Genomic DNA, 27,500 nt, shown 5'->3' on the forward strand with positions numbered 1-27,500 from the left:
TCTTCATTTCCGCTTCTTTCACTTCTTTTTTTTTCTTTCCTTCCTTCCTTTCTTCCTTTCTCACTTTTTCTTTCTTCCTTCTTTTTTTTTCCTTCTTTAGTTTCCTCCGTCACACACACACACACACACACACACACACACACACACACACACACACACACACACACACCTCCCCCAATCAGCCTCGGCGTCTCAAAAAGGCTTGGGCGAGGCTATGGTCCAATCCCCCAATCACACGCAGCCTCCCGAATATGGCCAATCAAATGCTCCCTCTCTCTCTCTCTCTCTCTCTCTCTCTCTCTCTGGTGGTGGTGATTGGTGTAGCGTGATTATATTGTTTTCTTAATTGTGAATAGGACATGGTGGTGGTGGTGGTGGTGGTGTGGTGGTGGTGATGGTGGTGGTGGTGGTGATGGTGGTGATGGTGGTGATGATGGTGGTGGTGAAAGGGAATGCTTTTGTCTTCTATTTTTGGCATGAGAGAGAGAGAGAGAGAGATCATCACCAACATCAGCTCTTGACACAATCACTGGAAGGCGAGATGAAGTTGACTCTCTCTCTCTCTCTCTCTCTCTCTCTCTCTCTCTCTCTCTCTCTCTCTCTCTCTGTTATATTGCTTTCATTATTTTCTTTTCTTTTTTTTCTTCCCTTGTTTTTTTCCTTCCCTCACTTCATTTTCCTTCTTTTCCTTTTCCTTTCCTTTATTCTCTCTTCCTCTTTTCCTTCCTTCATTTCTCCATTTTCCTATACAAACCACATCTTCACCTTATTCCTCCTCCTCCTCCTCCTCCTCCTCCTCCTCCTCCTCCTCCTCCTCTTTCTCTTCCTCCTCCTCTTCTTCTTCAATAATAGGACAATCCACTCCATCTCTTCCTTCTCTCACTTCTCTCCTCCTCCTTCCATCCTTCTCTCTTTCTCTCCCTCTTCCCTTCTTCCTCTCCTCACCTCTATATTTTCCCTTTTCTTCACCATCTTCGTTTTTCTTCTGCTTCTCCTCCTCCTATTTTCCTCTTTTATCAATTATATCTTTCTTCTCTTTCCTATTTACACATCAATATTCTCAATTTCCTCCCATTATCTTTATTTACCATCATCGACACTATCTTCTTCTACTCCTCCTCCTCCTCCTCCTCCTCTTCCTCCTTCTTCACCTCCCTCAATCATCTCTTCGTTTCCAATCCTCCCTTTTATTTAACTCCATCTATCCCTTTTCATGACTATCATCATCTCCCCTTCTCTTCTCCCCCTTCTCCCATCCTCCTCTATCTCCCTTCTCTTTTTAATCTCCCTTCCATTTAATACCATATACCTCCTCCTTCACCTTTAATATCTATCCTTCTCTTCTCCTTCTTCCATCTACCTCTTTCTCTACCTCCATTATCTCCCCTCCTCTTCTCCCCTTTCTCCCATCCTCTTTCATCTCCCCTCGTCCTCGTCCCGGATTCTCCCTCCATCACCATCATCTCCTTCATCATCTACCACTTCCTCGCCCCTCTGCCCACTCTCCCATCTCTCTCCTCTCCCGTCTCTCTCGGCACAGCACGGTGGGTTCAAATACGCTTCCCTTGGTGCGTGAAGAGTGGATCCCAGCGCCTTGCTATCTCTCCGCGCGCCTGGTGTATGAGCGGGGCCGAGCCAGGAACCCACCACCTAACCTAACCTGATGTAACCTAACCTAACCTAACCTAACCTTGTCTAACCTTACCTAACCTAACTTATCCTAACCTAACCTAACCTAACCTAACTCAGCGCCTTGCTATCTCCTGCCTGGTGTGTGAGCGGGGCCGAGCCAGGAACCCACCACCTAACCTAACCTGATGTAACCTAACCTAACCTAACCTAACCTTGTCTAACCTTACCTAACCTAACTTATCCTAACCTAACCTAACCTAACCTAACTCAGCGCCTTGCTATCTCCTGCCTGGTGTGTGAGCGGGGCCTAGCCAGGAACCCACCACCTAACCTAACCTGATGTAACCTAACCTAACCTAACCTAACCTAACCTTACCTAACCTAACCTATCCTAACCTCACCTAACCCTTGACCTAACTCAGCGCCTTGCTATCTCCTGCCTGGTGTGTGAGCGGGGCCGAGCCAGGAACCCACCACCTAACCTAACCTGATGTAACCTAACCTAACCAAACCTAACCCTTGACCTAACTTAACCTAACCCCGCGCCTTGCTACCTGTCTGTCTGGTAAATGATTGTGGACTAAACAGAGACCTAACCTCACCTAACCTTAACCTAACCCTCACCTAACATAACATAACCCTTGACGTAACATAACAGAGCTCAGCGCCTTGCTATCTCCTGCCTGGTGTGTGAGCGGGGCCTAGCCAGGATCCCACCATCTCACCTAACCTCACCTAACCTAACCTAACCTAAATCACTACCATGTTATCTCTCCGCCTGATGTGTGAGCGGGGCCTAACCAGGGACTCACGACCTTACCTAACCTGACATAACCTAACCTAACCAAACCTAACCCTTGACCTAACTTAACCTAACCCCGCGCCTTGCTACCTGTCTGTCTGGTAAATGATTGTGGACTAACCAGAGACCCACAACCTTACCTAACATAACCAGGAACCCGTCACCGAACATAACATAACCCTTGACGTAACATAACCGAGCCCAGCGCCTTGCTATCTCTCTGTCTGGTATATGAGTGTGGCCTAACCAGGAATCCACAACCTTATCTAACCTAACATAACCAGGAACCCACAACTTCACCTAACCCTCGACCCAACCTAACCTAACCCCGCGCCTTGCTATGTCTGTCTGGTATATGAGTGTGGCCTAACCAGGAGTCCACAATCTAATCTAACCTAACATACCAGGAACCCACAACTTCACCTAACCCTCGACCCAACCTAACCTAACCCCGCGCCTTGCTATGTCTGTCTGGTATATGAGTATAGGAGTCCACAATCTAATCTAACCTAACATACCAGGAACCCACAACCTAACCTAACCTAAACCTAAGGAGGAGGACCTAAGAAACGATACAAAGCGGTACAGGTCAAAAGAAGAAGAAGAAGAAGAAGAAGAAGAAGAAGCCAGGGAGAATTTGGCGATACAGCAAGTCGTACCCAATGCTTGGTAAACTTACGCAGCGAGACCAGAGTTTGTGAAGTTTGTTATATTCACGAGTGGAAATTGAGAAACGAGATGGTATTTGGTGAGCATGAAAGGGTAAAGAATTAAAAGGGAAAAGAAGGAAATAGTTTGTCGGTATGAAAAGATAAGTAAGAGAAACTGAAGGAAAGAGATTGTTTATGTGTATGGAAAGGTAATTTAGAAGGGAAATGAAGGAGAGATATTTTGTACGCACGAATGTAAGAAATTAATAGAGAAAAGGAAGATAGAGAGTTTGTACATGAAAACGCAACTAAAGGGAAATAGAAGGAAAGAGATAGATAGAACATAAGGAAAGGGAAGTAAAAAGAGACAAAAAAAAGGAAAGGGGCTGTTTGTATGTATGAAAAGGTAGAGAAAAGGAGGAAAAAGATTGTTTGTATATGAAACCGCAACTAAAAGGAAATAGGAGGAAAGAGATAGATAGAACATAAGGAAAGTAAGTTAAAAAAAAGACAAAAGAAGGGACTGTTTGTATGTATGAAAAGGTAAAGAAAAGGAGGAAGGAGACAGTTGAAATAAGAAAACAAAAATAAAACAAAAAAATAACCAAAAAAGAAAACAAAAATCAGAAAAAATAAAAAAACAAGAAAAGAAATTAACCAAAAAATGTAAACAAAATACCAACAAAAGACAAAAATAAAAAATAACCAAAAAAGAAAACAAAAATCAGAAAAAAATAAAAAACAAGAAAAAGAAATTAACCAAAAAATGTAAACAAAATACCAACAAAAGACAAAAATAAAATAAAGCTCACCTATACACACACACACACACACACACACACACACACACACACACGCTCGCCCAAGTAAAGTTAATCACGCGTGCAGCCAGGTAAGCTTACGGAGCAGCGAACTAAGGAGATAGAGGAACAAGTTTGGGGGAAAAGTTACATAATATACAGAGGGAGGAAAGTTATGTGTGTGCGTGTGTATGTGTGTGTGTGTGTGTGTGTGTGTGTGTGTGTGTGTGTGTGTGTGTGTGTGTGTGTGTGTGTGTGTTAAGGAAAGAGATAAAAAGAAAAAAGCAAGCAAGAAAGAAAGAAAGAAAAAAGAAAAAGAAAGATAGACCCACAGACAAAGACAGACAGACAGACCAACATAAAGAGAGACACACAAACAAACAAAAAGTAAGAAAAAAAGAGGAGGAGGAGGAGGAGAGAAGAAGGGAGGAGAGAGAGAGAGAGAGAGAGAGAGAGAGAGAGAGAGAGAGAGAGAGAGAGAGAATACGTATATTACCACAAGAAAGAAAGATGGAGAAAAAAAAAATGATCGTGGGAGAATAATGATGAAAGATGAGAGTCTAGGGAAATTAAACTCGTGTGGCAACACTACAACACCCACGGCAACACAAACACACCCACGCCAACAGAAACACCTCCACGGCAACACAAATACCCCCACGCCAACACAAACACCCCCACGCCAACACAAACACACCCACGCCAACACAAACACCCCCACGGCAACACAAACACCCCCACGGCAACACAAACGCACCCACGGCAACACAAACACCTCCACGGCAACACAAACACACCCATGGCAACACAAACACACCCACGGCAACACAAACACACCCACGGCAACACAAACACACCCACGGCAACACAAACACACCCACGCCAACACAAACACCTCCACGGCAACACAAACACACCCACGGCAACACAAACACACCCACGGCAACACAAACACACCCACGGCAACACAAACACACCCATGGCAACACAAACACCCCCACGGCAACACAAACACACCCACGGCAACACAAACACACCCACGGCAACACAAACACACCCACGGCAACACAAACACACCCATGGCAACACAAACACCCCCACGGCAACACAAACACCCCCACGGCAACACAAACACACCCACGGCAACACAAACACACCCATGGCAACACAAACACACCCACGGAAACACAGCAACGTAGCCAGCAACACAATCATAGCCAGACCTTCTCGAACCAACACAGCATCCCTTACATCAACACTCAGCAACACTCCTACTTCCCCAGCAACACATACAACACAGCAACCCCCACCATAAAAACACAAAAGCACAGCAGGAAACACATCACGGCCAGACCTTTCCGAAAATTACCAACCAACACATCATCGCTTTCAGCAACACTACAAGACTCCTAGCAACACAACCACACCCTCAACAACACAACACTTAGAGTAATAAAGTAACGTAGCCAACACAAAATTATAGCCAGACCCTTCCGAACCAACACAGAATCCCTCACACCAACACTACAACACACTCGGCAACACTTATACCCATAGCAACATACCCACTCCCACAGCAACACAAAAACGTAGCCAGGAACACAAGATTATAGCCAGACCCTTACCAACCAACACATCCCTTACGCCAACACTACAACACTCTCGGCAACACTCCTACACCCACGGCAACACAGAAACACCCAGAGAAACACAGCAACGTAGCCAGAAAAACAAGATTACAGCCAGACCCTTACCAACCAACACAACATCCCTTACGCCAACACAACAACACTTGGCAACACTTCTACACCCACTCACAACACTTCAACACCCTGAGATACACAGCAACACTCAAAACAACACAGCAACGTAGCCAGGAACACAAAATTACAGCCAGACCCCTTCGTAACCAGCATAGCATCCCTAACAGCAACACTAGAACACTCTCGGCAACACTCCTACACCCACGGCAACACAGAAACACCCAGAGAAACAGAGCAACACAAAGAAAACACAGCATCACAGAGCCAGATTTCCGAAGCCTTCCGAACCAACACAGCACTCCTCTCAACACAGCAACGTTTTTTCCCCTAAAGTAACACTCCTACTCACAGCAACACAGCAACACCCAGAGAAACACAGCGAAAACAGCCACCCGAGAAACACAACCCTTACCAACCAATACAACCCAATTCGAACCAACACTCCTATCCCCACCAACACAGCAACACTCCCTCCTCAACACAGTAAGGCGTCCCACAACATCGCAAAAAAGAGGTTCAAGGAAAGGCCCGCCACTTTTCCTCCTCCCTCGCTCTGGTTACCTCGAGTCTTTACAAGAAGCGGATAAAAAGGAAGTAAAATGGTGAATGAAGGACCCGGCAGGAGGAGGAGGAGGAGGAGGAGGAGGAGGAGGAGGAGGAGGAGGAGGAGGAGGAGGAGGAGGAGGAGTCAGGTTAAGAGAAAGAGACATACTCCACTCTTTCGCCTTTCCTTCCCTCTTCCTTCCTTCTCTTCCTTCCCTTTCCTTTCGTTTCTTTCCTCACTTTTCTTTCTCTCTTGGTTATCTCTCTCCTTTTTCCCCTTTCCTCCGTTCTCTCCTCCCTTTTCCCTCTTTCCTTCTCTTCCTTCTTTCATTCCTTTCCTTTCCTCCTGTCTTTTCGATAATTTCCCTTCCCTTCCGTTTTTCTCTTTTCTCTTTCCTCTTCCTCTTTTTCTTCATTTCCTTTCACTATTCTTTTCCTTCCCCACATTCCTTACCTTTCCCATTTTCCTTTCCTTATGTTTCCTCCTTTCCTTCCATTTCCTCTCATTCCATTCTTTTCATTTCCCTTCCTTTCCCTTCCCTTTTCTTTTCTTTTCTTCTCTCCCTTCCTTTCCCTTCCCTTCCCTTCCCTTCCCTTCTCTTCTCTTCTCTTATTTTCCTTTCCTTTCCCTTCCCTTCCCTTCCCTGTAATCATCTTCCCTTCCCTTGCAATCATCTTTCTTTCCATATCTCTTTTTCCCTTTCACTTTCACTCTCCCCTTTCACTTGCTCCCCTTCAGCACCTCACACGCGTCAGGTAACTTTCCCCTTCCCCGCCGAGACAAAGAATCACAGGTACACTAATTAACGGACAGGTAACATCACACTTACCTCCACTGTAGACACGTTCCTCCGATGCTACTTCTTCTCTCCACGCGATGCAAGGAGTGGTGGAGAGAGCAGTCTTTCCTCCACTTGATCCTGCTTCAGCGGAGAGAAAGTGGAGAGAGGAGAGACCGGGTGGTGATTCTCCTTTTCCTCCACTTTATTTTTGAGGGAGAGAAAGTTTCCTCCACTGGTGATGAATTGTCTGTTTGTGTATATCGGTCTCGGTGTGGGTCAAGTGGACGTTTCCTCGTGTGGAGAGGCGTGGAGCAGTTTTCCTCCACCTGCTGAGCGAGAAGGGTCTGCTCAGGGGACTTCCTTCAGCCCAGACCTCCACAGTCCACACCTGCTGCATCAGTCAAGCCGTCAGTGATCAGTCAGCCCTCAACCACACACACAAACATATGCACGTACATACACACCTGAATACAGCTTGATATGTATTACTGCCTAGACATACCTAATTACACCTGTGAAATCCTAATTGCACCTCCACACCTTTAATTAGCATTCAGTTAATCCTCAGGTAAACATATACACATACTTGTCTATACCTTAATGTGTTATTACCTACATGGACATACCTAATTACACCGATTCATAATTGCACCTCCACACCTGTAATTAGCATTCAGTTAATCATATAAACACACATACAAGTATAAACACCTTGTCTATGCCTTGATGTGTTATTACTTACTTAGACATACCTAATTACACTTGTGGATTCATAATTACACCTATATACCTTTAATTAGCATTGTCTATCCTCAGGTAAACACACATACACTTACATACACACACATACCTGTCTACTCTACGGTTTGATATGTGTCATTACATACATAGACATACCTAATCACACCTGTGGATTAATAATTACACCTCCACACCTTTAATTATCATGTCTTCAGGTATACATACACACGTACACATATACACCTGCCTACACCTGGATAAGCACTGATGACCTTACAGCTACACCCTGGCATATTTAATAACACCTGTTCGTTTTATGTGATTACACCTGCACGGTATTAATTATCCTCCCCAGGCAGGTAAAGCCACTAATGGGCGTCCTTCAAGGCAGTAATGATGATGATAATGATGATGATAGTAATAGTAATAATAATGATAATGATAAGAAGAAGAAGAAGAAGAAGAAGAAGAAGAAGAAGAGGAAGAAGAAGAAAAAGATGTTGAAGAAGAAGAAGATGATGAAAAAGAAGAAGATGATGAAAAAGAAGAAGAAGAAGAAGAAGACCAACAAGAAGAACAGATGCAACTAGCCTAATTTTGTCATCTATACTCCTAGAGGGATAAAGTTCACTCCATTTATACTCCCAGAGATTAAAATTAAGTCTACCAATAAACCAAAACTCCTAGTGATTAAAATTAAGTTCATTAGACTCCCAGGTAAAATGTTATCACTAGGCTAATAAAACTACATATGGAAGTACCTACAGCCTCTACGTAAGTCTAATCCAATGTGTGTGTCTAAGACCTTTGTTTTTAGACGCTTTCTGCTTCCACAACTACAATTTCCAGAGGTCATAAAGGAGATTAGTTGGGGTCTCGTAACGTTCACAGTACAGAAGCCTGGTCGAACTTTCACAGGGCTCATAAAACTACCCATGGAAAAAGTACCCACCACCTCTACGTAAGTCTAATCCAATGTGTGTGTCTAAGACCTTTGTTTTTAGACGCTTTCTGCTCCCACAACTACAATTTCCAAAGGTCATAAAGGAGATTAGTTGGGGTCTCTTAACGTTCACAGTACAGAAGCCTGGTCGAACTATCACAGGGCTCATAAAACTACCCATGGAAAAAGTACCCACCACCTCTACGAAATCTTTCCCTGGGTCACAAAGGAGATTAGTCGAGTTCACAAGAGTGCGTTTTCACATTCACGGTACAGAAGCCTTGTTAAACTACCCCCAATGAAAATAGTACCTACCACAACCTCTACAAAAACCTCATCATACAAATATTTCCCAAAGGCCACGAGAGAGATTAGCTAGTGCTTTTCACATTCCCGGTACAGAAGTCTTGTCAAACTACCACCAGGCTCATAAAACTACCCCCAATGAAAATAGTACCCATCACAACCTCTACGGAAGTCCAATGAGGGTGTGTAAGGCCCCGAAATGGTTGAGAATATGGCCTGGGACACACACACGTCGCGTACCCAAAAGATTCCTGCCGAGTACCCCATTTTGAGGGCTCGGCAGTATAGAGGCTTAACTGTGTCCAGGATCGTAAAATCTAAGCCACAGGGAGAGAGGGGAGAGAGAGAGAGAGAGAGAGAGAGAGAGAGAGAGAGAGAGAGAGAGAGAGAGAGAGAGAGAGAGAGAGAGAGAGAGAGAGAGATATATACCCGACTTCACTCAGCAATAAACGAAATTAGGCTTGTACCTTCCGTAGACTTAATACAACTGAGGATTACCCCCCCCCCCCCGTGAATTAACCAGCCCCCCCTCACCCTAAACTTACACCCCATCCCCCTTACTCTCCACCACGCCCCCCCCCCCCTTAATGACTCTACCACGCCCCCTACTCTATATCTCACCCCCTCCTCCACCCACTCCTCTCCCCTATGTATATAATATCACACGACTTTCTACATAAAACACCCTCTTCTAACCACCTATTCGCCCCTGTCCTTGCCTCTATACACGCCGCAAATCTGACTTCCTTAGAGGTTGTATGTAGAAGATACTTTTTTCATGGGTAGTTTTATGAGCTTAATAACAATAGGAGAAAACTGAGACAAAATTAGCAACAAAAACACAGACGGATGACACACTAACAAGAAAATGAATAAGAAAATAAGTAAAAATATAAACAGGAAATAGAGGGAAAATAGAAAAAGAAAAAGAAAACAATATATCAATCTACTGTCGTACTTAATTAAAAATATGTTATTGGCAGGGAGGAATAATGGGATGATATATAAAACATGAGAAGAAAGAAAAATGAGATAATACGTAAAATGAGATAGAAATGAAAAAGAATATTACATGAAAATCTCTTATCTCAAGCCACGAGGGACTGATATTAGGAACGCCATTACCCCTTTAAACACACACACACACACACACACACACACACACACACACACACACACACACACACACACACACACACACACACACACACACACACACACACACACACACACCTAACCTAACCAAACCTAACCTAACCTATTATCATTACACACACACACACACACACACACACACACACACACACACACACACACACACACACACACACACACACACACACACACACACACACACACACACACACACACACACACACACACACACAGCTATCTAGAAAAGCGTGACAAAAATACGGAAAAATGGGGAAATGTGTAAAAATGAAGGAAAAATGAGAAAAAAAGAATATTACATGAAAATCTCTTCATCTCGTTTACTGATAAGGTACTGTTATTAAAGAGAGCTCTTATCCCATTAAGCATACACACACAGCTATCCAGAAAAGGGGGATAAAAATGGGAAATAGGGGAAATGTGTTAAAAGGAAGGAAGGAAAAATGTTAAAAAATTATATGAGAATCCTTTATCTCGGTTAATCACAAGGGACTGTTATTAAAAGTACAATCACCCGTTTAAACACACACACACACACACACACACACACACACACACACACACACACACACACACACACACACACACACACACACACAGCTATCCAGAAAAGGGTTGAAAATGGGGAAATGTTTAAAAAGGAAAGAAGGAAAACTGAAAATAAAATACATGAAAATCCCTTACCTCGTTTAATAACACCCACACAGCTATACAGAAAAGGGTTGAGAAGGGGGAAATGTTTAAAAAGGAAAGAAGGAAAACTGAAAATAAAATACATGAAAATCCCTTACCTAGTTTAATTACACCCACACAGCTATACAGAAAAGGGTCAAATAAAATACATGAAAATCCCTTACCTAGTTTAATTACACCCACACAGCTATACAGAAAAGGGTCGAAAAGGGGGAAATGTTTAAAAAGGAAAGAAGGAAAACTGAAAATAAAATACATGAAAATCCCTTACCTAGTTTAATTGCACCCACACAGCTATCCAGAAAAGGGTTGAAAAGGGGGAAATGTTTAAAAAGGAAAGAAGGAAAACTGAAAATAAAATACATGAAAATCCCTTACCTAGTTTAATTACACCCACACAGCTATCCAGAAAAGGGTGACAAAAGGGTAGGAAATGCATAAAAATAAATCTTCATGTACAGTATAAATCCCTTGTTACGTCGAGTCTAATGGGACGGTCATTCCCTTTTATAAACACAGAATGGGCCATGAACTGAAATATGGGTGATAAAGAAAATAAAACAAGGAATAAAATGAAATAGGTGAGAATGAAATGAAAGAGAGAACCGTGAATAGAAGAAAAACAACTATCTTTAAGGGTAGAAAAAGAAAAATATGCAAAAAAATAAAGAAAAAAAATAGGGAAAGTATGAAAATAAGCGAAAAAACATACCTAGCTGTCTAAAGAGGAAGAGAAAATGGGAAATACGTAAATGAAAGAAAAACAACAGCTATCTAAAAAGGAAGAAAAAGAAAAATATGTAAAAATAATGAAAAAAAACAACGAATTGTGGATGGTGGAGAAACCGACATTGATAAAAGGAAGAGAAAAAAAATAGAAGAAAAAGAAAATGAGTGGAAATTGAAAAAAGAATGTCGATAGAAAGTATGAAAACAGCAAGACGAGTGAGAGGGAAAGTATCGTGAAAGGGAAAATTCGTGTTAAAGTAGAAATAAAAAGGAAGAGTAAAAATTTAAGAAAAAGAAAATGAAAGTGGAAATCGTGTAGCTGTGTCGGTAGAAATGATGAAAACAGCAAGACAAGTGAAAAGGGAAAGTATAGTGAAAGGGAAAATTCGCGTTGAAGTAGAAATAAAAAGGTAGAGTGAAAATAAAAGAAAAAGAAAATGAAAGTGGAAATCGTGTAGCAGTGTCAATAGAAATCATGAAAATAGCAAGAACAGTGAAAAGGAAAATATATTGAAAGGGAAAATTCGTGTTAAAGTAGAAATAAAAAGGTAGAGTGAAAATAAAAGAAAAAGAAAATGAAAGTGGAAATCGTGAAGCTGTGTCGGTAGAAATGATGAAAACAGCAAGACAAGTGAAAAGGAAAATATATTGAAAGGGAAAATTCGTGTTAAAGTAGAAATAAAAAGGTAGAGTGAAAATAAAAGAAAAAGAAAATGAAAGTGGAAATCGTGTAGCAGTGTCAATAGAAATCATGAAAACAGCAAGACAAGTGAAAAGGAAAATATATTGAAAGGGAAAATTCGTGTTAAAGTAGAAATAAAAAGGTAGAGTGAAAATAATAGAAAAAGAAAATGAAAGTGGAAATCGTGAAGCTGTGTCAATAGAAATCATGAAAATAGCAAGAACAGTGAAAAGGAAAATATATTGAAAGGGAAAATTTGTGTTACAGTAGAAATATAAAGGTAGAGTGAAAATAATAGAAAAAGAAAATAAAAGTGGAAATCGTGTCGGTGGAAATCATGAAAACAGCAAGAAGAGTGAGAGGAAAAGTATAATGAAAGGGAAAATTCATGTTAATTAAAGTAGATATAAAAAGGTAGAGTGAAAATAGAAGGAAAATAAAATGAAAGTGGAAATCGTGTAAAATAGAAATAAATCGTGTCAATAGAAATTATGAAAACAGCAAGACAAGTGAAAAGGAAAATATTATGAAAGGGAAAATTCGCGTTAAAGTAGAATTAAAAGATATTACAGAGAAAGAATAGAACGTAAACTATGATAAAGCTACATGAGTAAGAAGGAAAATATTAATGAAAGAGAAATACCACCTTTTCCAAATCCCCTTCACCTCCTTCCATCACCATCACCATCAACACCACCATCACCACCCCTTCCTTACCTCTATCCCCATTTCTAAGACTATTTCCACCACTAACAGAATCATAACCTCCTCCTTTTCTTCTTCTCCTTCCCCCTCTTCTTTCCCACCCATTCCACTGTTCCCATCACGATAACAACCTCAACCTTTCCTAACCCCATTCTCCTTCTCCTTCCTACCCCTTCCACCCCTTACAACCATAACCTCTTCTTCCTTCTCTTCTACTTCTTCCTCCTCCTCCTACTCCTCTACTTCCACACCAACCACTACTCTTAACTACTTCTACCACTTCTACCCCCTTCCTCTCCCACCCTTTCCCCCTCCCCTCCCATCACACTCGCCCCAAGACACAAAATGAGCTGGGGATAAGATTTACACTGTCTTATATAACGCCAGGGGCTACCAGGGAGAAGAGAAGACCACCTCCCCCCCCACACACCACCACTACCACCACCACCACCACTAGAGATAACAGCAGCTAGATCTAATGGAATGGTGAGGGAGGGGGGAGGGAGTGAGGGGTGAATGAGTGTGTGTGTTGAGATTTCCCTTCTTATTCCTTTTGTTTCCCTTTGATTTTCCTTTTTTTTCCTTCTTCCTTTCTTCAATTATCACTTCTCTTCCCTTTCCCTTCCTTTCATTCTTAACCTATTTCCTTTCCTTTCTTTTTCTTAATTTCTTTCCTTCATTTCTTTCTCTTCCTTTCCCTTTTTCTTCTCTAATTCCTTTCCTTTTTGTATTATCTTTTTCCTTCTTTCATTTCTTTCTTAATCAATATTTTCCCATTCTCTTCTTTCTCAGCTTATTTTTTCTCCTTCATCGTTCTTATCCTATCCCTGTTTATCCTTTTATCCTCCCTTCTCCTTATTCCTCCTTTCTTAACCAATTTTCTTCCCTTTCCCTTCTTTTTCACTTAATTTTCCTTCTTTATCGATTATGTTATCCCTTCCTTTCTCTTCTTTTCCTTTCCCTTCATTTTTCACTCAATTTCTTTCTTTATTTATACTTCATAGCTTTCCCTTCCTTCTTAATTCTCTTTTTATTGCATTTTATCCTCTACTCGATTTTTCCTCCTTTTCCTTTTATTTCCCTTCGTTCTTAATCCATTTTCTTTCCTTCCCTTCTTTCTTAAATCCTCTCTTTATCTTTGTGTGTTTTTCCAATCCACATTTACCCCTTCCTTTTTTCTCCCTTCCCTCCTTCCCTTCTTTTTTATTTCCTCCCTTTATCCTTGTTTTCCCCATCCACATTTAGCCCTTCTCTTTTTCCTCCTTCCCTTCTTCCCTTCTTCCTTCCCTTCATTTTTAACCTATTTCCTTTCCTCTTCCTTTTTCTTAATTTCTTTCCTTCGTTTCTTTCTCTTCCCTTCTTCTATACTCACGTCTCTTCCTTTTCCTTCCCTTCATTTTTAACCTATTTCCTTTCCTCTCCCTTTCCTTCATTTCTTTCTCTTCCCTTCTTCTATTATCACGTCTCTTCCTTTTCCTTCCCTTCATTTTTAACCAATTTCCTTACCTCTCCCTTTTCTTAATTTCTTTCCTTCCTTTATTTATCTTCCCTTCCCTTCTTCCCTTCATTCTCTGTAATCATTAGTGGCCTTTAAAATCTAGGTATGCTGTTATTGACCCCTCCTCTTCCTCTTCCTCTTCCTCTTCCTCTTCCTTTCTCTTTCCATCTTCTTTCCTTCTGCAATGTGACTTTGGAATCTATGGCGTCAGTATCTTCCTTCCCCTTCCCTTCTCTTCTCCTTCCTTTCTTTTTTTTTATCCTGTCTCTCCTCCAATCTTATCTCCTTCTTCATCCTTCCTTTTTCTTGTTTATTGATGCTATATTTTTCTTCGTTCCCTTCACTTCCCTTCTCGTCTCTCCATTTAATTTCCCTTCCCTTCACTTCGCTTCACTTCACTTCACTTCACTTCACTTTCCTTGCCTTCACTTCCCTTCTCTTCTCTCCATTTAATTTCCTTTCCCTTCACTTCACTTCCCTTCCCTTCCCTTCACTTCACTTCCCTTGCCTTCACTTCTCTTTCCTTCTCTTCACTTCCCTTCCCTTCCCTTCACTTCCCTTCCCTTACCTTCACTTCCCTTCACTTCACTTCCTTTCCCTTACCTTCACTTCACTTCTCTTCCCTTCCCTTCCCTTCACTTCACTTCCCTTGCCTTCACTTCTCTTTCCTTCTCTTCCCTTCCCTTCACTTCCCTTCCCTTCACTTCCCTTCCCTTACCTTCACTTCCTTTCCCTTCACTTCCCTTCCCTTACCTTCACTTCACTTCACTTGCTTTCACTTCCCTTCCCTTCCTTTCACTTCATCTCACTTCCCTTCCTTTACTTCCCCTCTATTAACTTCCCTTCAATCCCCTTCCCTATCCTTCTCTTCTCTCTTAATTTCCCTTCACTTTTCTTCCCTTCTCTTCACTTCCCTTCACTCCTCTTCCCTTCCCTTCCCCTCATTTCCCTTCACTCTTCTTCCCTTTCCTTCCGTTACCTTCCCTTACCTTCCCTTCCCTTCTCCTCTCTTACCTTCTCTTCCCTTAACTTCCCCTCATTTCCCTTCACTTTTCTTCCCTTCCCTTCACTTCCCTTTCCTTCCGTTCCCTTCCCTTCCCTTCTCCTCTCTTCCCTTCACTTCGTTTTGCTTAACTTCACCTCCCTTCCCTTCTCGACACTTCCCTTTCCTTCCCTTTCCTATCCTTCCCTTCCCTTCCCTATATCTCACTTCCCTTCCCTTCCCTATACTTCCTTTCCCTTCCCTTCAATTCCTTTAACTTCAATTTAATCCCGGCAGTTCCCTTCACTTTCATTCTGATTTGCTTTTCTCCTCCTCCTCCTCCTCCTCCTCCTCTTCTTCTTCTTCTTCTTTTAGTGTATTCCATCTCTACGTCTCTTCCTTCCTCTTTCTATCGCCTGTCAATTGGTTTATCTTCTTCCCTTCATCTTAATCTGGCTTGTTCTCTAATTCCCTTCCTTTGCCCTTCCCTTCCCTTCCTTCTAGCTATCATCCTTTCCTCTTCATCCCTTGTCCTGCCACTCCCATCTATTTTCTGAGCTAAGGGAAGTATGTCTATGTTGTATGTTGTATGTGGAGTTATCTATTCCCTACCCTACCTTTCCCTTCCCTTCATTCCAATGGTTTTCCTTCCTTTTTCTTTCCCTGTCCTTCCTCTCTCATTCTTTCCTTAACCTTTAGAAATGTATGTTGCATGTGATTCCCTTTATTTCCCTTCCATTCCCTTCGTTTCAGATTTCTTCCCTTCTTTTCCCTTCCTTTTCCTTGCCTAAGAAATGTATGTTCTATGTTGTATTTCCTGTCCTTTCCATTCCCCCCGACTCTTTTCCTTCTTTCCCTTCCCTTCACATTCCAAACATATATTTCAGCAGTACCCTTCCCTTCCCATCCCTTCCCTACCCTTTCATTTCCTACCCCTTTCTTTTCCATCAAGTCATTACCCTTCCCTTCCCATCCCTTCCCTACCCTTTCATTTCCTACCCCTTTCTTTTCCATCAAGTCATTACCCTTCCCTTCCCATCGCTTCCCTTATCACTCCTTCTCTTTCCTATCCTTTCGTATCCTATTCCTTCTTTACCCTTAACTTGACACACCTTTTCCCTTCCCTTCCTTTTCCTTTCCTTTCCTTTCCTATACCTACTTACCAATCCTACCTTATTCTTTCTTTCCCTTCCCTTCCCTTTCTTTCCCTTCCTTACCCTTTCCTTCACACTCCTTCCTTTCCCTTCTCTTTCCTTATCCTTCCTTCCACAACTAATCCCTGGCCAGAAATAGAACACACACACACACACACACACACACACACACACACACACACACACACACACACACACACACACACACACACACACAGGGAAAAAAAACATTTGTAGCGACGACCAAAACCATTTCAGAAACTCGGATTAATGTGACAAGTTACGAGAAAGAGAAGAATGAGAGAGAGAGAGAGAGAGAGAGAGAGAGAGAGAGAGAGAGAGAGAGAGAGAGAGAGAGAGAGAGAGAGAAATATACACACACAGAAACAGATACATTGAAATAAAAGAAAAAAAAAAGAAATATAAGGAAAGGTAAATATGGAAGAAAGGGAGAGAAAGAAAAAGAGAAAAAAAAGAGAGGAAGAGAGAGAGAGTTGTCTATCTTTCTTATACTTCCATCCTTAACGAGTGCGTCGATCTTTATTTTCTTTATCCAATCTTTATCATCATTTCTCTCTCTCCCTCTCTCTTTCTCTCTCTCTCTCTCTTTAATTATTTCCCACAAGATAAACAACAACATCTAATGGCCTTGCTGTTACGCTTGTTGTTATCGTTGTTGTTAATGTTATTGTTGTTGTTATTATTTGACTTTTATTAGAATTTTATCGCATTCTTTTACGATGGTTTTATGGGAGGGAGGGAGGGAGGGAGGGAAGGAGGGAGGAAGAGGGCAGGAAAGGGAGGGATAATTAGGGAGAAGAGAGGGGAAAGAATAATGGAAGATTTGACTGAAGACGATGTGGAGGAGGAGGAGGAGGAGGAGGAGGAGGAGGAGAAAGGAGAGGGAAGGAAGGAAGGAAGGGAAGATGACGAGAGGAGACGAAGGGAAGGAGAGAGGAAGAGAAAGAAGAAAAAACAAGCAGGAGAAAGCGAAGGAAAGAATAGAAAAGGAAAAAAAGAGGAAAAGAAAAACAGTGAAAAACAGATAAAAATTAAAGGAAAATCATGGAAAGGAAGGAAACAGGAAAGAGAAAACGTAGGAAAGAAAAGGATAGGAATAAAATGGAAGGAAAAGAGAAATGAGAGAGAGAGAGAGAGAGAGAGAGAGAGAGAGAGAGAGAGAGAGAGAGAGAAAGGTAGAGAGAGAGAGAGGGAGGGAGAGAAAAAAATAGGGGTGTTTGAAAGAACCCCAAATAAAGGAGGTTACATATATAAGCGAGTAAGGGAGGGAGGGAGGAAGGGAGACACAGGAGGCAGGGCAGGGGGACAGGTAAGGGAAGGGAGGTGAGCCAGGTGAGGGCCGAGCTACTAATTAATCACCTACACACCTGGCCGGCTCAGTAAGGTAGCTCCCCGATAGTCAATAGAGTGTGAGGAACCGTGCGATGACTCAAATTTATGTGGCCCGCTGACTAACTGGATGGTTGACTGACTGACTGACTGACTGGATGACTGACTGACTGACTGACTGACTGATTTATTGATGATGATGATGATTTATTGGTTGACTAAATGACTGACTGATTGACTAAGTGACTGACTGAATAATTGACTGATTGACTGATAGACTGACTGACGGACGAACTTACTGATTTGCCTAGTGAAGGACTGACAAACTAACTGATTGACTGACTAACTGACTAAGTGACTGATTGAATAACTGACCGACTGAACTGACTGAATGATTGATTTACTGATAGACTGACTGACTGACTGATTTACTGATGAACTGATTAACTGACTAAGTGACTGACTGACTGCCTGACTAACTGACGGACAAACTTACTGACTTACGTATTGAAAGACTGGGGAACGAACTGACTGACTGACTGACTGACTAACTGATTGACTGATGACCTCATGAACTAACACACTGACGAACGAATTGACTGACTGACCGACTGACTGACAAATTGACTGGCTAACTGGCAGATGGAATAACTGACTGATGGCTTAACTGACTGACTGAATGAGTGGTTGACTGATTGATTTGCTGTCTAACTAGTTGAGTGATTGACTGACTGACTTCCCACATGATAAAACGTATAATATTCAGCTATGGATAAGTTATGAACAGGACTGATTGACTGACTGACTGACTGACTGACTGACTGACTGACTGACTGGGTGTTCACATGATTAAACGCCTCATTTCCTCTCTCTTAATAGGTCATAAAAAGAATCCGCTTTATTGGTCTGATTCAGGGAGTGTCGGAGCAAGCTGTCTCGGTGTGATTGATGTGACTGACAGATGGCTGACTGGCTCATTCATCTTGCTGGCTGACTGACTGACTGACTGGTGCAGCTGACGCGATGATGTATATCTTATTGTGATGAGGTTTAGTGGAGAAAGCTGATTGACTGACTGACTGACTGAGATTGAGTGAATGAATGATTACTGACTGAATGATTGAATGATTTTATGATTGAATGACTAGATGGGTTACTGAGAAATAGATTGATTGAATGAATAGATGGCTTACTGACTGATATACTGAATGACTGAATGGTTGGCTCACTGACTGAGTGAAAGACTGACTGCCTGAATGACTGACTGAATTAGCTCATATGCTGTCTCTAGCTCACCGTAATGTATGTAAACTGAGTGACTGACTGACTGATTGTTTGACTGACTTATCTGCCACACAAGATTAACCCCTTCTATGTATAGCGGACGAGCGCGTCACAAAAAAAAAAAAAAACACATCCGGTAAATATGAGGTTAAAAATCTCACTCTGTACGATCATGTAACTAAACTGACTGACTGACTGACTGACTGACTGACTGACTGACTGACTGACTGTCCGATCTATTGAACTAATGACTGAATAACTGACTAATGAACTGGCAGACTGTATACTTGACTGAACTATCGACTAACTGACTGATTGACTGACTGACTGAGACAATCCTAGACCAACATCACTGGCTACTTGACTGACTCGTTTTAACTTATTTTGCCATGTGGTTACTGATTTTGTTAGCCATATATAAAACGGAATAATCTACTGACTGACTGATTGACTGACTGACTGACTGACAAAACCTGAACGACAGCCTTAAACTTGACTGACTGACGGATAAACGTAAAGGAAGTGTTACAAGTCCTACTGATACTCTTGACTGACTGGCTAACTGACCAAGGGAGGCGTCAACTGAACGAATGGCAGTTTTTGTTTACAAGATGACTGATTATGTAACTTTAATAATCTGACTCATCCTGTAAATTGTCTCTCGAAATATTGACTTAAAAAATTACCTGATACTTTACTGACTGACTGACTGACTGACTGGGTGGCTGACTGTCCGATCTATTGTATTAATGACTGAATAACTGACTAACTAACTGGCTGACAGTATATTTGAACAAGTGACTAACCGAATGCCTGACTGAAGAAATGACTGACTGACTGACTGACTGACGGAATAGCTTACTTTCTAAATGACTGACTGAAAAATTGACTGAATCACTGACAGGCTAGACAAATTACTAACTAAATGACTGCTGAGTAGAGGACTGACTGAATGAAGGACTGACTGACTGACTGACTGACTGAATTACTGACTGGATAACTTACAAAATGCCTAACTGAACAACTAACAAACTGACTGAACAATTTTAGCTAAACAAATAACTATATAACCACTGACTGAGAGAACGACTGACTGACTGACTGACTTACTAACTGACAAACTAACTGAGTAAACCAAGTCAATGAAACCAAACCACTGAACTGCAAACAAACAAACAGCCCAATTAGACTGAACAAACACGATAAAACCCTCTCTCCCTTCCACCAGCTGACTGACTTACTGACTGACTAACTGACAAGCCAACTGAGTAAACCAAGTCAATGTAACCAAACCACTAAATAAAAAATAAAAAAACACAAACAGTCACTTTCATCCTTCCCTACCTCCCACCCGCTGACTGACCAACAATGACTGGCTGACTGACTGACTGGCCGCCCTTGACTGGCCACGCTGAGCCCCTAAAGACCCCAATCGCCTGACCCACTGACCCGCGAAATGACTCACTGACTTATGAAATGGCTACTGATTTTTTTTTTAGGCCCGGAAATTAAGTCATTATAAAGAATCGATATTCAGAGTGAAGAGAGGGGCTGTGGCTGGCTGACTGAATAACTGACTGACTGACTGACTGACTGAATGAATGAAAGATTGAAGGAAGGAAGGAAGGAAGGAAGGAATGGTAGGATTGGAAACTGCAATGCTGAAATTATTAAGCTGACTGAGTGACCTACTGAATGACTGACTGACTGACTGACTGACTGGCTGACTGACTGAGTGAATGAAAGATTGAAGGAAGGAAGGAAGGAAGGAATGGTAGGATTGGAAACTGCAATGTTGAAATTATCTAAACTAACTGAGTGACCGACTGGTTGATTGACTGACTGACTGACTGACTGGCTGGCTGAATGACTGAATGATGTAAGGAATCAAGGAAGGAAGGAAGAAACAGAAGACATGGAAACTGAAATGCTCAAATTGTTACCATAAGGACAGACTAACTGATTGACTGACTGACTGAATAGCTAAATGAATGAAACGTTAGAATGGAAACTGAAACTACTCAACAAAAATATCCAAACTGACTGACTGACTGACTGACTGACTGACTTACTGACTGACTTACTGACTGACTGGTTGACTGAATGAATGTATGAATGAGAAAAGCAGTTATGGAAAATAGAAGGATGCATCTGACTAAATTATCCAAACTGATAGAACATAAGAACATAAGAACATAAGGAGTCTGACAGGCTAACTTACTGAAAACTGAATGACTAAATGAGAACCAATCACGGGTACTGTTTTTTTCTTCTGCCATTCTAAAGAAAATATATAATCTGCCGTTTTGACTGATTGAAAGACTGATAGACTGACTTACTGACTGAGAGAACCGTCATTGGGTGGAAAACTGATATGGGTCAGCTAAATGGACTGACTGACTGACTGATAAAAAATGACTAACAAAAATGACTGACTGACTGAAAGCCTCCATAGAGTAAAAAATGAGTTAACTGACTTAGATAATTTAATGACAAAAAAAAACAGGGAAATAAAACTGACTGACTAACCGATAAAAATAACTGACTTGACTGAGAACCGTCGTGGAGTTAAAAGCACTGATGATTCAACTAAATAATCTAATGACGAATCAACTGACTAACTGATTGACTGACTACATGAATGAATGGAAAACAACCGACTAAATGCCTGAAAAACTGTCATGACCTTTAAAATCACTGAGCAAACAAATAGATGACCCCATGACTAACTGACTGACTGACTGACTGACTGACTGACTGAATAGCAAGGAGAGATTGAACTGAATGAACTGACTTAACCGTATGACCCCAAAACAAAGACTGACTACCTGACTAACGGACTGACTGACTGACTGAATTGCAAGGAGTGGTTGAACTAACTGAACTGACTTAACCGTATGACCCCAAAACAAAGACTGACTACCTGACTAACTGACTGACTAACTGATTGAATGGTCGGGATGGAGATTGAAATAACTGAACTGATTCAACTAAAGGATACCGTTACAAATTGACTGACTGACTGACTCGCTGAAGACTAAAACGCTGACTCGGAACGCTTGAAGGATGTTGACCTGGCTGAGCTAAGCGACCAAGTAAATGCTAACTGACCGGCTAACGAAATAAATTGATCTGCAAAATGAACTCTACTACGAAAGATTCTGACCTACGAAATACTCTGACCTACGAAATAATATAAAGACGAAGTAATCTGAACTACGAAATTAACCGAGTAACGAAAAACTCTGACCTACGAAGAAAAGTTAAAAAAACAACATATTATGAGTGACTGACTGACTGAAAACTGAAACGCTGACCCGGTAACTCCTAACTGACTGACTTGACTGAGCTACAAGACATACAAAATCAAACAACTGACTGACTAACTGGCTGATTGACTGATTGAAGATTTAAACGCTGACTGGGGAACTCTTGAGTGACTGACTGATTTGACTAAGATACATGACACGCGATATCAAACAACTGACTGACTAGCTAACTGACTGACTGACTGACCACCGGATGACTAACAGAACGACTAATTTAACTGAACATCGTAACCGACTCACTAACTAACAACTTAACACTCAATGACTGACTGACGACTGGTTGACTGACAGAACGACTAACTTGACTGAACATCGCGACTGACTGAATACCTACTAATAAAACACTCGACTGACAAAACTGACTAAACAGGACTTGCTGACTGACCACACCTAAAAACCTACGCACTGACTGACTAACTGACTAATCGATGTAATTAAAGGTTGACTGACTGAATGACTAACACTGTATGGAATGACTGATCGACTGATTTGACTGACTGACTTCGAGACTAACCCACGCACTAATCTATGGAGTGGCTGACTGACTGATTGACTGACTGGGTGACTGAGAATGTGTTGGACAGAGTGAACGCTTGACTGATTTAAGAAAATGGCTAACTAACGACTGACTTGACTGAGGGACCCTTTACACTAAAAACTAATCGTTGGCTGACTGGTAAACTGATCTGACTGACTCACTTAAAGACTAACCCAGACACTAATTTATGGACTGACTGACTGACTTAATAACTGACTGACTTGACTGAGGGACCTTTAAACGAAAAACTAATCGTTGGCTGCCTGGTAAACTGATTTGACTGACTCACTTAAAGACTAACCCAGACACTGTTTTATGGACTTACTGACTGACTGACTGACTGACTTAATAACTGACTGACTTGACTGAGGGATCGTTAAGCTACCTTCTACGATCTACCTACCCGACTGAGTGATTTAAAGACTAACTTATAACTAATCAATGGACTGACTGACTGACTGTTGGACTGAGTGAACGCTTGACTGACTGACTGATACAGGAGGCGGCGAGGGGGGGGAGGCCAGGCAGGTCCAGTACTGCTGGTGGCGGACGTGGAGGCGGTGGGCGAACACACACACACACACACACACACACACACACACACACACACACACACACACGGTTTAGGCACTGTGCGTTTAGCGGTCATGGCGATTATTTAACTCTGTGAACTTTAGGCTTTGGGCGGCGGGCGGGCGGCGGATGGGCGGTGGGCGGCCTCCTCCACTACCACCACCACCACCACCATCGTCGCCGCCGCCGCCGCCGCCGCGAGCCTCGCCGGGCGTGACGCGAGCAGTTCACTGATTTACAGGCGGGTTTATGGTTTCCATCGTTTAGTCGTGCAGTGACAAGGTTAATTATTGTGTTTACTGCGGGGCTGTTTTATGAGTGGGCTTTATGGAGAGGTTATCAGCCGGCCCGTGAGGGCACCTGGGCACCTTTACCTGTCTGTTTCCCGAGACAGTGGTGGGCGCGGCGCGGCGCGGGGCACCTCAGCGCGCGCCGCCTGGGCCACACATGGTGGGCGTGCACTCAAAAAAAGGCCAAGAGTCCGGTCACTCGCGGGGCGTCTCGGGGCCACGCCGGGGCGCGCGGGGCCGCCCAGGCAGCGCGGCGTGGGCGCGGGTGTCACCTGGAGGAGGGGGCGTTGCGGGGCGGTGCGGGGCTGCTGTCGGTGCCGGGGCCGCCGCACGAGTGACCCAGCCTCCGTCCCGGCCCCCACCGCCGGCGCCGGCCCGCCGCCCACGTTGTCGTACGCACCTGCTCCACTAATCGTTAGAATCGCCGCCAAGAGTGATATGCAGAGTGATGGCCAGGCCCTGCACGGCCGCCTGCAGGACCTCGGCGGTGGGGCACGGTGACGGCGAGGCCCTGGCAGGCCCGGGGACACGGGGCGCCGCGGACACTTGTCAAATGTTAAAGTGTTGCCCTGCCGCAGCCTCACCTTTATGCCCCTCCTGCGGGGGGCGTCGCGGGGGGCGGCACGGGGGGGCACCGCTTGACACCCTGCTGTGTGGGGCACCGGCAAGGGCGTGGCGGGCAAAGGGCAGCGGACACGGGGCAGCAGGCACCCTTCCTGTCCAGCATCAGGGGACTGGGGGGCGGCGGGCCACGCCGGGCAGCCGCTTTGATTTAAACGCGATCGCCGTGCGCCCGGCAGCCCCGGCGCGCCCCCCATGACGCGGGGGGCGGGGCGGGGCGCGGGGCCAAGAATGATTCGGAGGAGGAAGTCGAAAGATGGACGGAGACCGGAGGAGGGAATATGAGATAATGGAATAGGAGGAGGAGGAGGAGGAGGAGGAGGAGGAGGGGGAGGAAGGGGTGGGAGGAGGAGGAGGACAAGAACGAGGAGGAGGGACAAGAAGGCGAGGACAAGGGAGGAGGGAGTATTCGAAAAGTCCATGAGAGAGAAGCATGGCGAAGAGTAAATGAATGAATGAATGAAAAAAAAAAAGGATACAAAGATTTATGTATTCAACCTTACGTAACGACACACACACACACACACACACACACACACACACACACACACACACACACACACACACACACACACACGTTAATAAATGGCACAGTCCCAGCAAGCAAGAGTTCAACAAGTAAAGAGGTAAAAAAAAGTGAAGAGGAGGAAGTGGAGGAAGAGGAGGAGGAGGAGGAGCAGGGACAGGAAGCAGAGGAGAGGGAAGGAGGAGAGGAGGGAGTCATACAGGAAGCAGGTAAGAGAATCCTGCCTGCTTATGACGAGGCTGCCTGCTTTAGTGGCCTGCTTACACTCTTGTACAAATCTTTCGTGCTAGTATTGAATAAGGAGGAGGAGGAGGAGGAGGAGGAGGAGGAGGAGGAGGAGGGATAAGAGGAGGAAGAGGTAGTCAGAATGAGTCCAGGTGTGATCATATGTACCTTAGTGGGGACACCTGTACACACATACACACACACACACATACACACACACACACACACACACACACACACACACACACACACACACACACACACACACACACACACACACACACGTTACCATTCCACAAGGGTACACGATTTGAAAGGATAAAGAAGTAAAAACACACACACACACACACACACACACACACACACACACACACACACAGAACCAATAGGACCCACATATCCACAGGCTTCTCTTTGGTGTGTGTGTGTGTGTGTGTGTGTGTGTGTGTGTGCGTGTGTGTGTGTGTGTGATCTCTCTCTCTCTCTCTCTCTCTCTCTCTCTCTCTCACCAAACGCAAATTGCCTCTCTCGTCCATTCGCTTAATAAGTCCACCTGCGTGTGTGTGTGTGTGTGTGTGTGTGTAATAATAATAATAATAATAGTAATAATAATAATAACAAATGATAATAAGGTAACAAGCAACACTTAACTAACTAAAGGGCAAGGAGCAACTAGCAGTCAGGTTCAAACTAGCAAGTCAACTAAGTCCACGAGGGGGAAGTTGTTGTTGTTGTTGTTTTTTACAACAAAGGAGACAGCTCAAGGGCACAAAAAAAGGAAACAATAATAAAATAAAAAAAAAGCCCGCTACTCGCTGCTCCTAAAACAAAAGATTCAAGAGGTGGCCGAAAGAGAGGTCAATTTCGGGTGTTGATGCTATTGACTAAGGTGGGAATGGTACAATTCTTACATCGCTCTCTTCTAGCTCCGCGGTTGACATGGCTCAGCACGGCGGGGTATACAAATAAGGTGCCCGATAAACAACAACTACACTAGAAATAAATGGATGAAGGGCTTTAATAAGGGGGATATTCATAAGGTTTTGTTGGTAAGAGAACCGGGTAGGACACGTAGTAATGGGTTTAAAATGGATAAATTCAAATTCAAACAGGGACATAGGCAAAAATTGGTTTATTAACGGAGTGGTAGGTGAGTGGAACAGGCTGAGCAGTCATGTGGTGAGTGCCAATACAATAGTCACATTCAAAGATAGATTAGATAAATTCATGGACAGTGATATTAGATGGGGTTAGATACACGGGAGCTTTTTTAGGTTCAAAGGAGCTGCCTTGTACAAGTCTACCGGCCTCTTGCAGATTCCTACGTTCTTATGTTCTTATGTTCTTAACTAACGAACCTACACAACACAACTGTAAACTTCTACTGTCTTTCCTTCTCCCCCACCTATACCTTCACTAACCCACTTCCTCTCCTTACAATACCCTTGATTAAAAAAATATTCCTCGTCGACCTTTTGAGGGACTGTTGGAGGGAGGAGGTTGCTGTGGGTGGGGAGAACAAGAAGCCGATGCCCCGACCTCTCAAGTCTCATAACAAATTGGTCACATAGTTTTCGCGCACCAAGGCTTGAAGTGTCTCCTCGTAGGTAGTGTAGCCAGTGGCGTGTATAAAGCCTTGATTGCCCTCTTCTGCACTCTCTCCAGCTGCTCTCTCTGGGTTGCCGTGAGACTAGGTAGGATCGTATTACAAGAACACATATTTGACAAGGCGTTCGTAGGAGTTGTGGGCATTTCCAGGGGTAGTTTTATGACCCTGGTGGTAGTGTGAGTCTGCTTCTGTACCGTGAACCTGAAGAAACACATATTTGACAAGGCTTTCGTAGGAGTTGTGGGCATTTCCAGGGGTAGTTTTATGACCCTGGTGGTAGTGTGAGCCTGCTTCTGTACCGTGAACCTAAAGAAACACATATTTGACAAGGCTTTCGTAGGAGTTGTGGACATTTCCAGGGGTAGTTTTATGACCCTGGTGGTAGTGTGAGTCTGCTTCTGTACCGTGAACCTAAAGAAACACATATTTGACAAGGCTTTCGTAGGAGTTGTGAGCATTTCCAGGGGTAGTTTTATGACCCTGGTGGTAGTGTGAGTCTTCTTCTGTACCGTGAACCTGAAGAAACACATATTTGACAAGGCTTTCGTAGGAGTTGTGAGCATTTCCAGGGGTAGTT

The 27,500-nt window shown here is 43.2% G+C and overlaps 1 protein-coding gene across 1 annotated transcript in view; it reads right to left on the reverse strand.

Annotated features, from left to right (window-relative positions):
* The window catches only part of LOC126983114 (muscarinic acetylcholine receptor DM1-like), a 288,456-nt gene extending 264,192 nt beyond the window's left edge, over positions 1–24,264 (reverse strand). Inside the window, exons 1-2 of the mRNA XM_050835611.1 lie at positions 24,027–24,264; positions 7,021–7,360 (exon numbers count right to left, since the gene is read on the reverse strand). The gene's annotated coding sequence lies outside the window, so the exon portion shown is untranslated. The remainder of the gene's footprint in view (positions 1–7,020; positions 7,361–24,026) is intronic.
* Between the last annotated feature and the right edge of the window lie 3,236 nt (positions 24,265–27,500).

This window comes from Eriocheir sinensis, chromosome 53 (genome assembly GCF_024679095.1).
Source record: "Eriocheir sinensis breed Jianghai 21 chromosome 53, ASM2467909v1, whole genome shotgun sequence".
Taxonomy (NCBI): domain Eukaryota; kingdom Metazoa; phylum Arthropoda; class Malacostraca; order Decapoda; family Varunidae; genus Eriocheir; species Eriocheir sinensis.